The sequence below is a fragment of the Anabrus simplex genome, chromosome 5, assembly GCF_040414725.1.
Source record: "Anabrus simplex isolate iqAnaSimp1 chromosome 5, ASM4041472v1, whole genome shotgun sequence".
Taxonomy (NCBI): Eukaryota; Metazoa; Arthropoda; class Insecta; order Orthoptera; family Tettigoniidae; genus Anabrus; species Anabrus simplex.
This window is the reverse complement of record NC_090269.1, coordinates 84153870-84166807: the sequence shown is the minus strand read 5'-3', so window position 1 is coordinate 84166807 and position 12938 is coordinate 84153870.

The window sequence follows — 12938 nt, the reverse complement described above, 5'->3', positions numbered from 1 at the left end:
AGATTTTGCCAACTTAGCAGACACCTACACTCTTGAAACTTGGCACGCTGGACGACAATATAACGACCTACAATTTTGGTTGTTTGAAGTTTTGCCGTATCTCCATGGTCTTCTCCATAAATTGATTACGGTACATACATTATGCTGAAATTAAGGTAGTGTTTCTAGGTAAGTTATTCCTTCAGTTTCCCATACATTCATAGCAGTAGAATAATCAAAGTCGGTCTACATATGGCCAATGGTCGTGTCAGGGAGCGTGCTGAATTTAGTGTCTATCTGTCTTATGAGTGTGTTAATCAGTAAAAATGTATGGAAATTTAACAAAATTGATAAAAACCGGGGAAATGATGGTCAGTCTAAGGTAGAAGGGGTCGAGATACGACAAAAAGTCATACGACCAAAATTGTAGACATCTTAATTTTAGGACGCGAAAGTGCAATCAGTTCATTGATAGCAATTACCGTTCAGCCACAAAATAGCTTTAAACGAAAGTCTGCATCGTCATTAAATTTGGCTTCATATTTTGATTTTTCAGTGGGTTAATTATTCAAAATTTGAGCTTGTTGCGATTTCTTCGTCGGTTACAGGCTTGGATCTAGAGCATTGCCAAATATTAATTTTGTAGGGCACTGCATCATGGCGTCCGCCATTTTGTTTGGGGGGAGGGGTGCAGAGGATTTTGATTGGGTGGTGGAGGGGAAGATATGAGAAAATGGCATGTTTTGGAATTTTTTCTTGGCTTACAGCCCAATTTCTATCATATTGATTAATTTCAATTCCTGGATCATCTGGATGGGCCTAACACGAAATTTAAGTCTGATAATTTCATTGGGCGGGGAGAGGGCTAAATATGAAAAATTTGAACTAAATTTGAATTTTTCCTTGGGTTGCAACCTAATAGCCATCACATCGCCGAATCTCAAGATCGTAGATCATCTGGAAGGCTCTAACAAAAAATTTGAGCTCGATATATTGATTGGGCGGGGGGGATTAAATATGAAAATTTTTACTTTTTGGCATTTTCCTTGGGTTTCAGCCTAATAGCTATCAGATTGCCGAATTCCAATATTCTAGCGCATCTGGAACGGAAGGTTCTTAACCGAAATTTGAGTCCCATATTTTGATTCGGTGGGGGGATAAATATGAAAAATTTGAACTTTTTGGAATTTTCCCTTGGGTTGCAGCCTAATTTATATCAGATTGCCAAATTTCAAGTTCGTAGCTCATCTGGAAGGGTCTAACGCGAAATTTCAGTCCGATAATTTGATTGGACGGAAAAGCGGCTAAATATGAAACATTTCAACTTTTTAGAATTTTTCCCAAGGTTGCAGCTTAATAGCTATCAGATTAACGAATTCCAAGCTTCTAGCTCATCCGGAACTGAAGGGTCATACCCGAAATTTGAGTCCGATATTTCGATTCGGTGGAGGCTAAATATGAAAATTTTGAACTTTTTGGAATTCATAATTGGGTTACAGCCAAATAGCTATCAGGCAGCCGAATTTCAAGTTCCTAGCTCATATGGAAGGGTCTAACACGAAATTTCAGTCCGATATTTTGATTGGGCGGAAGGGGGCTAAATATGAAAAATTTCAACTTTTCGGAATTTTTCCTTGGGTTGCAGCCTAATAACTGTCAGACTGCCGAATTTCAAGTTCCTAGCTAATCTGCAAGGGTGTAACACCGAAATTTGAGTGATTCGGTGGGGGGGCTAAATACAAAAAATTTGAACTTTTCATAATTATCCCTTGGGACACACGCTAATAGCCATCAGATTGCCACATTTCAAGTTCCTAGCTCATCTGGAAGGGCCTACACGAAATTTCACTCCGATATTTTGATTGGGCGGAAGGGGGGCTAAATACGAAAAATTTTCAACTTTTCGGAATTTTTCCTTGGGTTGCAGCCTAATAGCTATTTGATTGCCGAATTTCAAGTTCCTAGCTAATCTGCAAGGGTGTAACACCGAAATTTGAGTGATTCGGCGAAGGGGGGGCTAAATACAAAAAATTTGAACTTTTTGGAATTTTTCCTTGGGACACACCCTAATAGCTATCAGATTGCCACATTTCAAGTTCCTAGCTCATCTGGAAGGGCCTAACATGAAATTTCACTCCGATATTTTGATTGGGCGGAAGGGGGGCTAAATACGAAAAATTTTCAACTTTTCGGAATTTTTCCTTGGGTTGCAGCCTAATAGCTATTTGATTGCCGAATTTCAAGTTCCTAGCTAATCTGCAAGGGTGTAACACCAAAATTTGAGTGATTCGGCGAAGGGGGAGCTAAATAACAGAAAAATAGAACTTTTTGGAATTTCCCCTTGGGACACACCCTAATAGCTATCAGATTGCCACATTTCAAGTTCCTAGCTCATCTGGAAGGGCCGAACACGAAATTTCACTCCGATATTTTGATTGGGCAGAAGGGGGGCTAAATATGAAAATATTTCAACTTTTTGGAATTTTTCCTTGGGTTGCAGCCCAACAGCTATTTGATTTCCGAATTTCAAGTTCCTAGCTCATCTGCAAGGGTGTAACACAAAATTTCAGTGTTTCGGCGAAGGGGGGGGGGCTAATTACAAAAAATTTGAACTTTTTGGAATTTCCCCATGGGACACACCCTAATAGCTATCAGATTGCCACATTTTAAGTTCCTAGCTCATCTGGCAGGGTCTAACATGAAATTTCAGTCCGATAAATTGATTGGGCGGAAGGGGGCTAAATATGAAAAATTTCAATTTTTTTGCATTTTTCCTTCGGTTTCAGCCCAAGAGCTATTTGATAGCCGAATTTCAAGTTCCTTGCTGATCTGCAAGGGTGTAACACGAAATTTCAGTGTTTCGGCGAAGGGGGTTCTAAATACAAAAAATATGAACTTCTTGGAATTTCCCCATGGGACACACCCTAATAGCTATCAGACTGTCGAATTTCAAGTTCCCAGCTTAACTGGAAAGGTCTAAAACGAAATTTCAGTCCGATAATTTGATTGGGCGGAAGGGGGGGTAAATATGAAAAATTTAAACTTTTTGGAATTTTTCCTTGGGTTGCAGCCTAAAAGCTTTCAGTCTGCCGAATTTCAAGTTCCTAGCTCATCTGGAAGGGCCTAACATGAAATTTCACTCTGATATTTTGATTGGGCGGAAGGGGGGCTAAATATAAAAAATTTTCAACTTTTCGGAATTTTTCCTTGGGCTGCAGCCTAATAGCTATTTGATTGCCGAATTTCAAGTTCCTAGCTCATCTGCAAGGGTGTAACACAAAATTTCAGTGTTTCGGCGAAGGGGGGGCTAAATACCCAAAAATTGAACTTTTTGGATTTTCCCCTTTGGACACACCCTAATAGCTATCAGATTGCCACATTTCAAGTTCCTAGCTCGTCTGGAAGGGTATAACACGAAATTTCACTCCGATATTTTGATTGGGCAGAAGGGGGGCTAAATATGAAAATATTTCAACTTTTTGGAATTTTTCCTTGGGTTGCAGCCCAACAGCTATTTGAATGCCGAATTTCAAGTTCCTAGCTCATCTGCAAGGGTGTGACACAAAATTTCAGTGTTTCGGCGAAGGGGGGGGGGGCTAATTACAAAACATTTGAACTTTTTGGAATTTCCCCATGGGACACACCCTAATAGCTATCAGATTGCCACATTTCAAGTTCCTAGCTCATCTGGCAGGGTCTAACATGAAATTTCAGTCCGATAATTTGATTGGGCGGAAGGGGGGCTAAATATGAAAAATTTCAACTTTTTAGAATTTTTCCTTGGGTTGCAGCCCAAGAGCTATTTGATAGCCGAATTTCAAGTTCCCTGCTCATCTGCAAGGGTGTAACACGAAATTTCAGTGTTTCGGCGAAGGGGGGCTAAATACAAAAAATATGAACTTCTTGGAATTTCCCCATGGGACACACCCTAATAGCTATCAGATTGCCGAATTTCAAGTTCCCAGCTTAACTGGAAGGGTCTAAAACGAAATTTCAGTCCGATAATTTGATTGGGCGGAAGGGGGGGTAAATATGAAAAATTTCAACTTTTTGGAATTTTTCCTTGGGTTGCAGTCTAAAAGCTATCAGACTGCCGAATTTCAAGTTCCTAGCTCACCTGGAAGTGGGCAAACATTAATGTCAGTGAGTCAGTCAGTCAGTCAGTCAGTTAGCCTTGCGGCTTTATATATATATATATATATATATATATATAAGATAGAGCCGGGCAACGTGCACGCTAAATAGTGCAGACTTCCATTTGGAAATTCATTGCGTCCAAACGGTAAGTAGTATCGAGGTAAGGATTTCACCATCGGACGTCCCATTTAGTCGCCTACAGTACTGTGTGGAGCATTCTCTCGTATCTCGCCTATTTATACCATATAAAGGGGTGAACGTTTCGATCCATATCAAATTTCGTCCGCTTAGCAACAGTTGAAAAATAATTTTGCCAACATAGCAGACAGCTACAGTCTTGAAACTTTGCAGGCTGGTTAACGATGAAACGACCTATAATTTTGGTTATTTGAGGTTTTGCCGTATCTCAACGGGGTTCGCCATAAATTGCTTAAGAATCATAAATTAGGCCGAAATTTCAATAGTGTTTCCACATGTACCCTCCGTTTTCCCATACTTGCAAGGCAGCTAGAATAACGAAAGTCGGTCTATATATGGCCAATGACTTTGCCAAGGAGCGTCCTGAATTTCGTTCATCTATCCATCCTATGAGTGTGTGAATCAGTAAAATTATTTATGGAAATTTAACAAAAATTACCGAAACCGGGAAAACGAAGCTCAATCTAAGGTAGAAGGAGTCGAGATACGATAAAAAGTCATAGGACCAAAGTTGTAGATCTCTTCATTTTAGGAGACGAAAGTGCAGTCCGTTTATTGATAACAATTACCGTTTAGCCACAAGAGAGCTCGAAACGAAAGCCTGCACCGTGATTTAATTTGGCTTAAAATTTCGAATTTTTTAGTGGATGAAATATTAAATATTTTAACTTTTTGCAATGTCTACGTCGGTTACAGGCTAGAAGCTAGAACTTTGCCAAATATTAATTTTGTAGGGCACTGCATCACGGTATCCGCCATTTGGTTTGGGGGAGGGGGCAAAAATTAAAAATTTAAAATTTTTGGAATTTTTCCGTAGGTTGCACGCTAATAGCTATCACCTTGCCAAATTTCAAGTTTCTAGCGCATCTGGAACTGAAGGATCTAACCCGAAACTTTTTTATTCCGTGGGGGGCTACGTACACAAAAATTTGAACTTTTTGGAATTTTTCCTTGGGTTACAGCCTAATATCTATCAGGTTGCCGAATTTGAAGTTCCTAGCTCATCTGGAAGGGTCTAACACGAAATTTCTTTGATTGGGCGGAAGGGGGGCTAAATATAAAAAAATTGTACTTTTTGCAATTTTTCCTTGGGTTGCAGCCTAAAAGCTGTCAGACTGCCGAATTTTAAGTTCCTAGCTCACTTGGAAGTGGGCAAACATTAATGTCAGTGAGTCAGTCAGTCAGTTAGCCTTGTGGCTTTATGTATATAAGATAAGATAGAGCCAGGCAATGTGCACGCTAAATAGTGCAGGCTTTCGTTTGGAAATTTATTGCGAGCAAACGGTGCGTCGTATCGAGGTACGGATTGCGGCGTTAGACGACCCTTTTAGTGGTCTACATTGCTGCGTTAGGCGCTTTCTCCTATCCCGCATATTTATGCCATAGAAAGAGGTGAACGTTTCGATCCATGTCAAATTTCGCCCACTTTTCACAAATTGAAAAATAATTTTGCCAACTTGGCAGACAGCTACAGTCTTGAAACTTTGCAGGCAGGTTGGCGATGAAACGACCTATAATTTTGCTTATTTGAGGTTTTGCCGTATCTCAACGGGTTTCGCCATAAATTGCTTAAGAATCATAAATTAGGCCGAAATTTCATTAGTGTTTCCACATGTACCCTCGGTTTTCCCATACTTGCAAGGCAGCTAGAATAACGAAAGTCGTTCTACATACGGCCAATGACGTTGCCAAGGAGCGTCCTGAATTTCGTTCAGCTATCCATCTTATGAGTGTGTGAATCAGTAAAATCATTTATGGAAATTTAACAAAAATGACCGATACCGGGAAAATGAAGCTCAATCTAAGGTAGAAGGAGTCGAGATACGACAAAAAGTCATAGGACCAAAGTTGTAGATCTCTTCATTTTAGCGGCCGAAAGTGCAGTCCGTTTATTGATAACAATTACCGTTTAGCCACAAGAGAGCTCGAAGCGAAAGCCTGCACCGTCATTAAATTTGGCTTAATATTTCGAATTTTTTAGTGGATGAAATATTAAATATTTCAACTTTTTGCAATTTCTACGTCGGTTACAGGCTAGGAGCTAGAACTTTGCCAAATATTAATTTTCTAGGGCACTGCATCACGGTATCCGCCATTTTGTTTGGGGGGAGGGGGGCAAAAATTTAAAATTTAAAATTTTTGGAATTATTCCGTAGGTTACACGCTAATAGCTATCACCTTGCCAAATTTCAAGTTTCTGGCTCATGTCGAAGTTGGTAAACATTTATGTCAGTGAGTGAGCCTTGCGGCTTTATATATATAAGATAAGATAGAGCCAGGCAATGTGCACGCTAAATAGTGCAGGCTTTCGTTTGGAAATTTATTGCGAGCAAACGGTGCGTCGTATCGAGGTACGGATTGCGGCGTTAGACGACCCTTTTAGTGGTCTACATTGCTGCCTTAGGCGCTTTCTCCTATCCCGCATATTTATGCCATAGAAAGAGGTGAACGTTTCGATCCATGTCAAATTTCGCCCACTTTTCACAAATTGAAAAATAATTTTGCCAACTTGGCAGACAGCTACAGTCTTGAAACTTTGCAGGCAGGTTGGCGATGAAACGACCTATAATTTTGCTTATTTGAGGTTTTGCCGTATCTCAACGGGTTTCGCCATAAATTGCTTAAGAATCATAAATTAGGCCGAAATTTCATTAGTGTTTCCACATGTACCCTCGGTTTTCCCATACTTGCAAGGCAGCTAGAATAACGAAAGTCGTTCTACATACGGCCAATGACGTTGCCAAGGAGCGTCCTGAATTTCGTTCATCTATCCATCTTATGAGTGTGTGAATCAGTAAAATCATTTATGGAAATTTAACAAAAATGACCGATACCGGGAAAATGAAGCTCAATCTAAGGTAGAAGGAGTCGAGATACGACAAAAAGTCATAGGACCAAAGTTGTAGATCTCTTCATTTTAGCGGCCGAAAGTGCAGTCCGTTTATTGATAACAATTACCGTTTAGCCACAAGAGAGCTCGAAGCGAAAGCCTGCACCGTCATTAAATTTGGCTTAATATTTCGAATTTTTTAGTGGATGAAATATTAAATATTTCAACTTTTTGCAATTTCTACGTCGGTTACAGGCTAGGAGCTAGAACTTTGCCAAATATTAATTTTCTAGGGCACTGCATCACGGTATCCGCCATTTTGTTTGGGGGGAGGGGGGCAAAAATTTAAAATTTAAAATTTTTGGAATTATTCCGTAGGTTACACGCTAATAGCTATCACCTTGCCAAATTTCAAGTTTCTGGCTCATGTCGAAGTTGGTAAACATTTATGTCAGTGAGTGAGCCTTGCGGCTTTATATATATAAGATAAGATAGAGCCAGGCAATGTGCACGCTAAATAGTGCAGGCTTTCGTTTGGAAATTTATTGCGAGCAAACGGTGCGTCGTATCGAGGTACGGATTGCGGCGTTAGACGACCCTTTTAGTGGTCTACATTGCTGCCTTAGGCGCTTTCTCCTATCCCGCATATTTATGCCATAGAAAGAGGTGAACGTTTCGATCCATGTCAAATTTCGCCCACTTTTCACAAATTGAAAAATAATTTTGCCAACTTGGCAGACAGCTACAGTCTTGAAACTTTGCAGGCAGGTTGGCGATGAAACGACCTATAATTTTGCTTATTTGAGGTTTTGCCGTATCTCAACGGGTTTCGCCATAAATTGCTTAAGAATCATAAATTAGGCCGAAATTTCATTAGTGTTTCCACATGTACCCTCGGTTTTCCCATACTTGCAAGGCAGCTAGAATAACGAAAGTCGTTCTACATACGGCCAATGACGTTGCCAAGGAGCGTCCTGAATTTCGTTCATCTATCCATCTTATGAGTGTGTGAATCAGTAAAATCATTTATGGAAATTTAACAAAAATGACCGATACCGGGAAAATGAAGCTCAATCTAAGGTAGAAGGAGTCGAGATACGACAAAAAGTCATAGGACCAAAGTTGTAGATCTCTTCATTTTAGCGGCCGAAAGTGCAGTCCGTTTATTGATAACAATTACCGTTTAGCCACAAGAGAGCTCGAAGCGAAAGCCTGCACCGTCATTAAATTTGGCTTAATATTTCGAATTTTTTAGTGGATGAAATATTAAATATTTCAACTTTTTGCAATTTCTACGTCGGTTACAGGCTAGGAGCTAGAACTTTGCCAAATATTAATTTTCTAGGGCACTGCATCACGGTATCCGCCATTTTGTTTGGGGGGAGGGGGGCAAAAATTTAAAATTTAAAATTTTTGGAATTATTCCGTAGGTTACACGCTAATAGCTATCACCTTGCCAAATTTCAAGTTTCTGGCTCATGTCGAAGTTGGTAAACATTTATGTCAGTGAGTGAGCCTTGCGGCTTTATATATATAAGATAAGATAGAGCCAGGCAATGTGCACGCTAAATAGTGCAGGCTTTCGTTTGGAAATTTATTGCGAGCAAACGGTGCGTCGTATCGAGGTACGGATTGCGGCGTTAGACGACCCTTTTAGTGGTCTACATTGCTGCCTTAGGCGCTTTCTCCTATCCCGCATATTTATGCCATAGAAAGAGGTGAACGTTTCGATCCATGTCAAATTTCGCCCACTTTTCACAAATTGAAAAATAATTTTGCCAACTTGGCAGACAGCTACAGTCTTGAAACTTTGCAGGCAGGTTGGCGATGAAACGACCTATAATTTTGCTTATTTGAGGTTTTGCCGTATCTCAACGGGTTTCGCCATAAATTGCTTAAGAATCATAAATTAGGCCGAAATTTCATTAGTGTTTCCACATGTACCCTCGGTTTTCCCATACTTGCAAGGCAGCTAGAATAACGAAAGTCGTTCTACATACGGCCAATGACGTTGCCAAGGAGCGTCCTGAATTTCGTTCATCTATCCATCTTATGAGTGTGTGAATCAGTAAAATCATTTATGGAAATTTAACAAAAATGACCGATACCGGGAAAATGAAGCTCAATCTAAGGTAGAAGGAGTCGAGATACGACAAAAAGTCATAGGACCAAAGTTGTAGATCTCTTCATTTTAGCGGCCGAAAGTGCAGTCCGTTTATTGATAACAATTACCGTTTAGCCACAAGAGAGCTCGAAGCGAAAGCCTGCACCGTCATTAAATTTGGCTTAATATTTCGAATTTTTTAGTGGATGAAATATTAAATATTTCAACTTTTTGCAATTTCTACGTCGGTTACAGGCTAGGAGCTAGAACTTTGCCAAATATTAATTTTCTAGGGCACTGCATCACGGTATCCGCCATTTTGTTTGGGGGGAGGGGGGCAAAAATTTAAAATTTAAAATTTTTGGAATTATTCCGTAGGTTACACGCTAATAGCTATCACCTTGCCAAATTTCAAGTTTCTGGCTCATGTCGAAGTTGGTAAACATTTATGTCAGTGAGTGAGCCTTGCGGCTTTATATATATAAGATAAGATAGAGCCAGGCAATGTGCACGCTAAATAGTGCAGGCTTTCGTTTGGAAATTTATTGCGAGCAAACGGTGCGTCGTATCGAGGTACGGATTGCGGCGTTAGACGACCCTTTTAGTGGTCTACATTGCTGCGTTAGGCGCTTTCTCCTATCCCGCATATTTATGCCATAGAAAGAGGTGAACGTTTCGATCCATGTCAAATTTCGCCCACTTTTCACAAATTGAAAAATAATTTTGCCAACTTGGCAGACAGCTACAGTCTTGAAACTTTGCAGGCAGGTTGGCGATGAAACGACCTATAATTTTGCTTATTTGAGGTTTTGCCGTATCTCAACGGGTTTCGCCATAAATTGCTTAAGAATCATAAATTAGGCCGAAATTTCATTAGTGTTTCCACATGTACCCTCGGTTTTCCCATACTTGCAAGGCAGCTAGAATAACGAAAGTCGTTCTACATACGGCCAATGACGTTGCCAAGGAGCGTCCTGAATTTCGTTCAGCTATCCATCTTATGAGTGTGTGAATCAGTAAAATCATTTATGGAAATTTAACAAAAATGACCGATACCGGGAAAATGAAGCTCAATCTAAGGTAGAAGGAGTCGAGATACGACAAAAAGTCATAGGACCAAAGTTGTAGATCTCTTCATTTTAGCGGCCGAAAGTGCAGTCCGTTTATTGATAACAATTACCGTTTAGCCACAAGAGAGCTCGAAGCGAAAGCCTGCACCGTCATTAAATTTGGCTTAATATTTCGAATTTTTTAGTGGATGAAATATTAAATATTTCAACTTTTTGCAATTTCTACGTCGGTTACAGGCTAGGAGCTAGAACTTTGCCAAATATTAATTTTCTAGGGCACTGCATCACGGTATCCGCCATTTTGTTTGGGGGGAGGGGGGCAAAAATTTAAAATTTAAAATTTTTGGAATTATTCCGTAGGTTACACGCTAATAGCTATCACCTTGCCAAATTTCAAGTTTCTGGCTCATGTCGAAGTTGGTAAACATTTATGTCAGTGAGTGAGCCTTGCGGCTTTATATATATAAGACTCGCTTTCGCTCGTTGGGGGCTGCGCCCCCAAACCCCCCATTCCTCTACATTACAAGTGGTTACATGGAAAATTACTGTGACGAACCGGAACTTCGTGGATTGCGCCACCAGACTGCCCATATATTCGCGTACATGTTTGGTCCTCTAATATTTTTTCGTACCGTGAATCCACGTTTTATAGAAAAGATAGCGTTAAACGTTTCAATTACGTACGATTCTCACAAGATAAGAAATTATTTTCCTAATGTAACGGGGAGGTGTAGTCTTGAAACTTGATAGGTTTATCGTGGTTGAAACGCTCTATATTTCCGTTATTTGATGTTTTGTCGTATCTGCAAAATTTTCACCGTAGATTGGTTTAGAACCTTGGATTAGGAGTACAGTGTTTCCCTTTTACTTTCGTGTTTCCATTTTTACAGGTTGCTAGAATAATATATTTTGCTCACGTGTGACACACGAACTTTCCTGTGAGCCTGCTAAATTTCATGATTCTATCTTTCTTATAAGCGTGTAACACAATAAAATAAATTGCGCAAAATGTAAAAATTTGACGTTAAATCTGAAAAATGCAGCTCTATCTAAGGCATAAGGGAGCAAGATACGACTAAAATTCCCGGGTCAGAAGTTGTAGATTTCTTCATGATCGGATCCGAACGTCTTGTCCAGGAGCGTCCTGAATTTCGTTCATCTATCCATCTTATGAGTGTGTGAATCAGTAAAATCATTTATGGAAATTTAACAAAAATGACCGATACCGGGAAAATGAAGCTCAATCTAAGGTAGAAGGGGTCGAGATACGACAAAAAGTCATAGGACCAAAGTTGTAGATCTCTTCATTTTAGGGATGAAAGTGCAATCCGTTCATTGATAGCAATTACCGTTCGGCCACAAAATAGCTCGAAACGAAAGTCTGCACCGTCCTATATATTGAATCGGTGGGAGGGGGTTAATTATTAAAAATTTTAGCTTTTCGGATTTTTTCCAGGGGTTACAGCCTAATAACTATCAGATTGCTGAATTTCAAGTTCCTACCTCGTCTGGAACTGAAGGGTCTGACCCGAAATTTGAGTCCGATATTTTGATTCCGTGGGGGGGCTAAATACAAAAAAATTTAACTGTTTGGAATTTTTCCTTGGTTTACAGCCTCATATACATCAGGTTGCCGAATTTCAAGTTCCTAGCTCATCTGGAAGGGTCTAACACGAAATTTCTTTGATTGGGCGGAAGGGGGGCTAAATATTAAAAAATTCAACTTTTTGGAATTTTTCCTTTGGATGCAGCCTAATAGCCATCAGACTGCCGAATTTCAAGTTCCTACCTCACTTGGAAGTGGGCAAACATTAATGTCAGTCAGTGAGTGAGTGAGTCAGTCAGTCAGTTAGCCTTGTGGCTTTATATATATAGGATAAGATAGAGCCAGGCAATGTGCACGCTAAATAGTGCAGGCTTTCGTTTGGAAATTTATTGCGAGCAAACGGTGCGTCATATCGAGGTACGGATTGCGGCGTTAGGCGACTCTTTTAGTGGTCTACATTACTGTCTTAGGCGCTTTCTCCTATCCCGCATATTTATGCCATAGAAAGAGGTGAACGTTTCGATCCATGTCAAATTTCGCCCACTTGTCACAAATTGAAAAATAAATTTGCCAACTTGGCAGACAGCTACAGTGTTGAAACTTTGCAGGCACGTTGACGATGAAACGGCCTATAATTTCGGTTATTTGAGGTTTTACCGTATCTCAACGGGTTTCGCCATAAATTGCTTAAGAATCATCAATTAGGCCGAAATTTCAGTAGTGTTTCCACATGTACCCTCCGTTTTCCCATACTTGCAAGGCAGCTAGAATAACGAAAGTCGGTCTACATATGGCCAATGCCGTTGCCAAGGAGCGTGCTGAATTTCGTTCATCTATCTATCATATGAGTGTGTGAATCAGAAAATAATTTATGGAAATTTAACAAAATTTTGCGAAACCGGGAAAATGAAGCTCAATCTAAGGTAGAAGGGGTCGAGATACGACAAAAAGTCATAAGACCAAAGTTGTAGATCTCTTAATTTTAGGGTACGAAAGTGCAATCCGTTCATTGATAGCAATTACCGTTCGGCCACAAGAGAGCTCGAAACGAAAGCCTGCACCGTCCTATATATT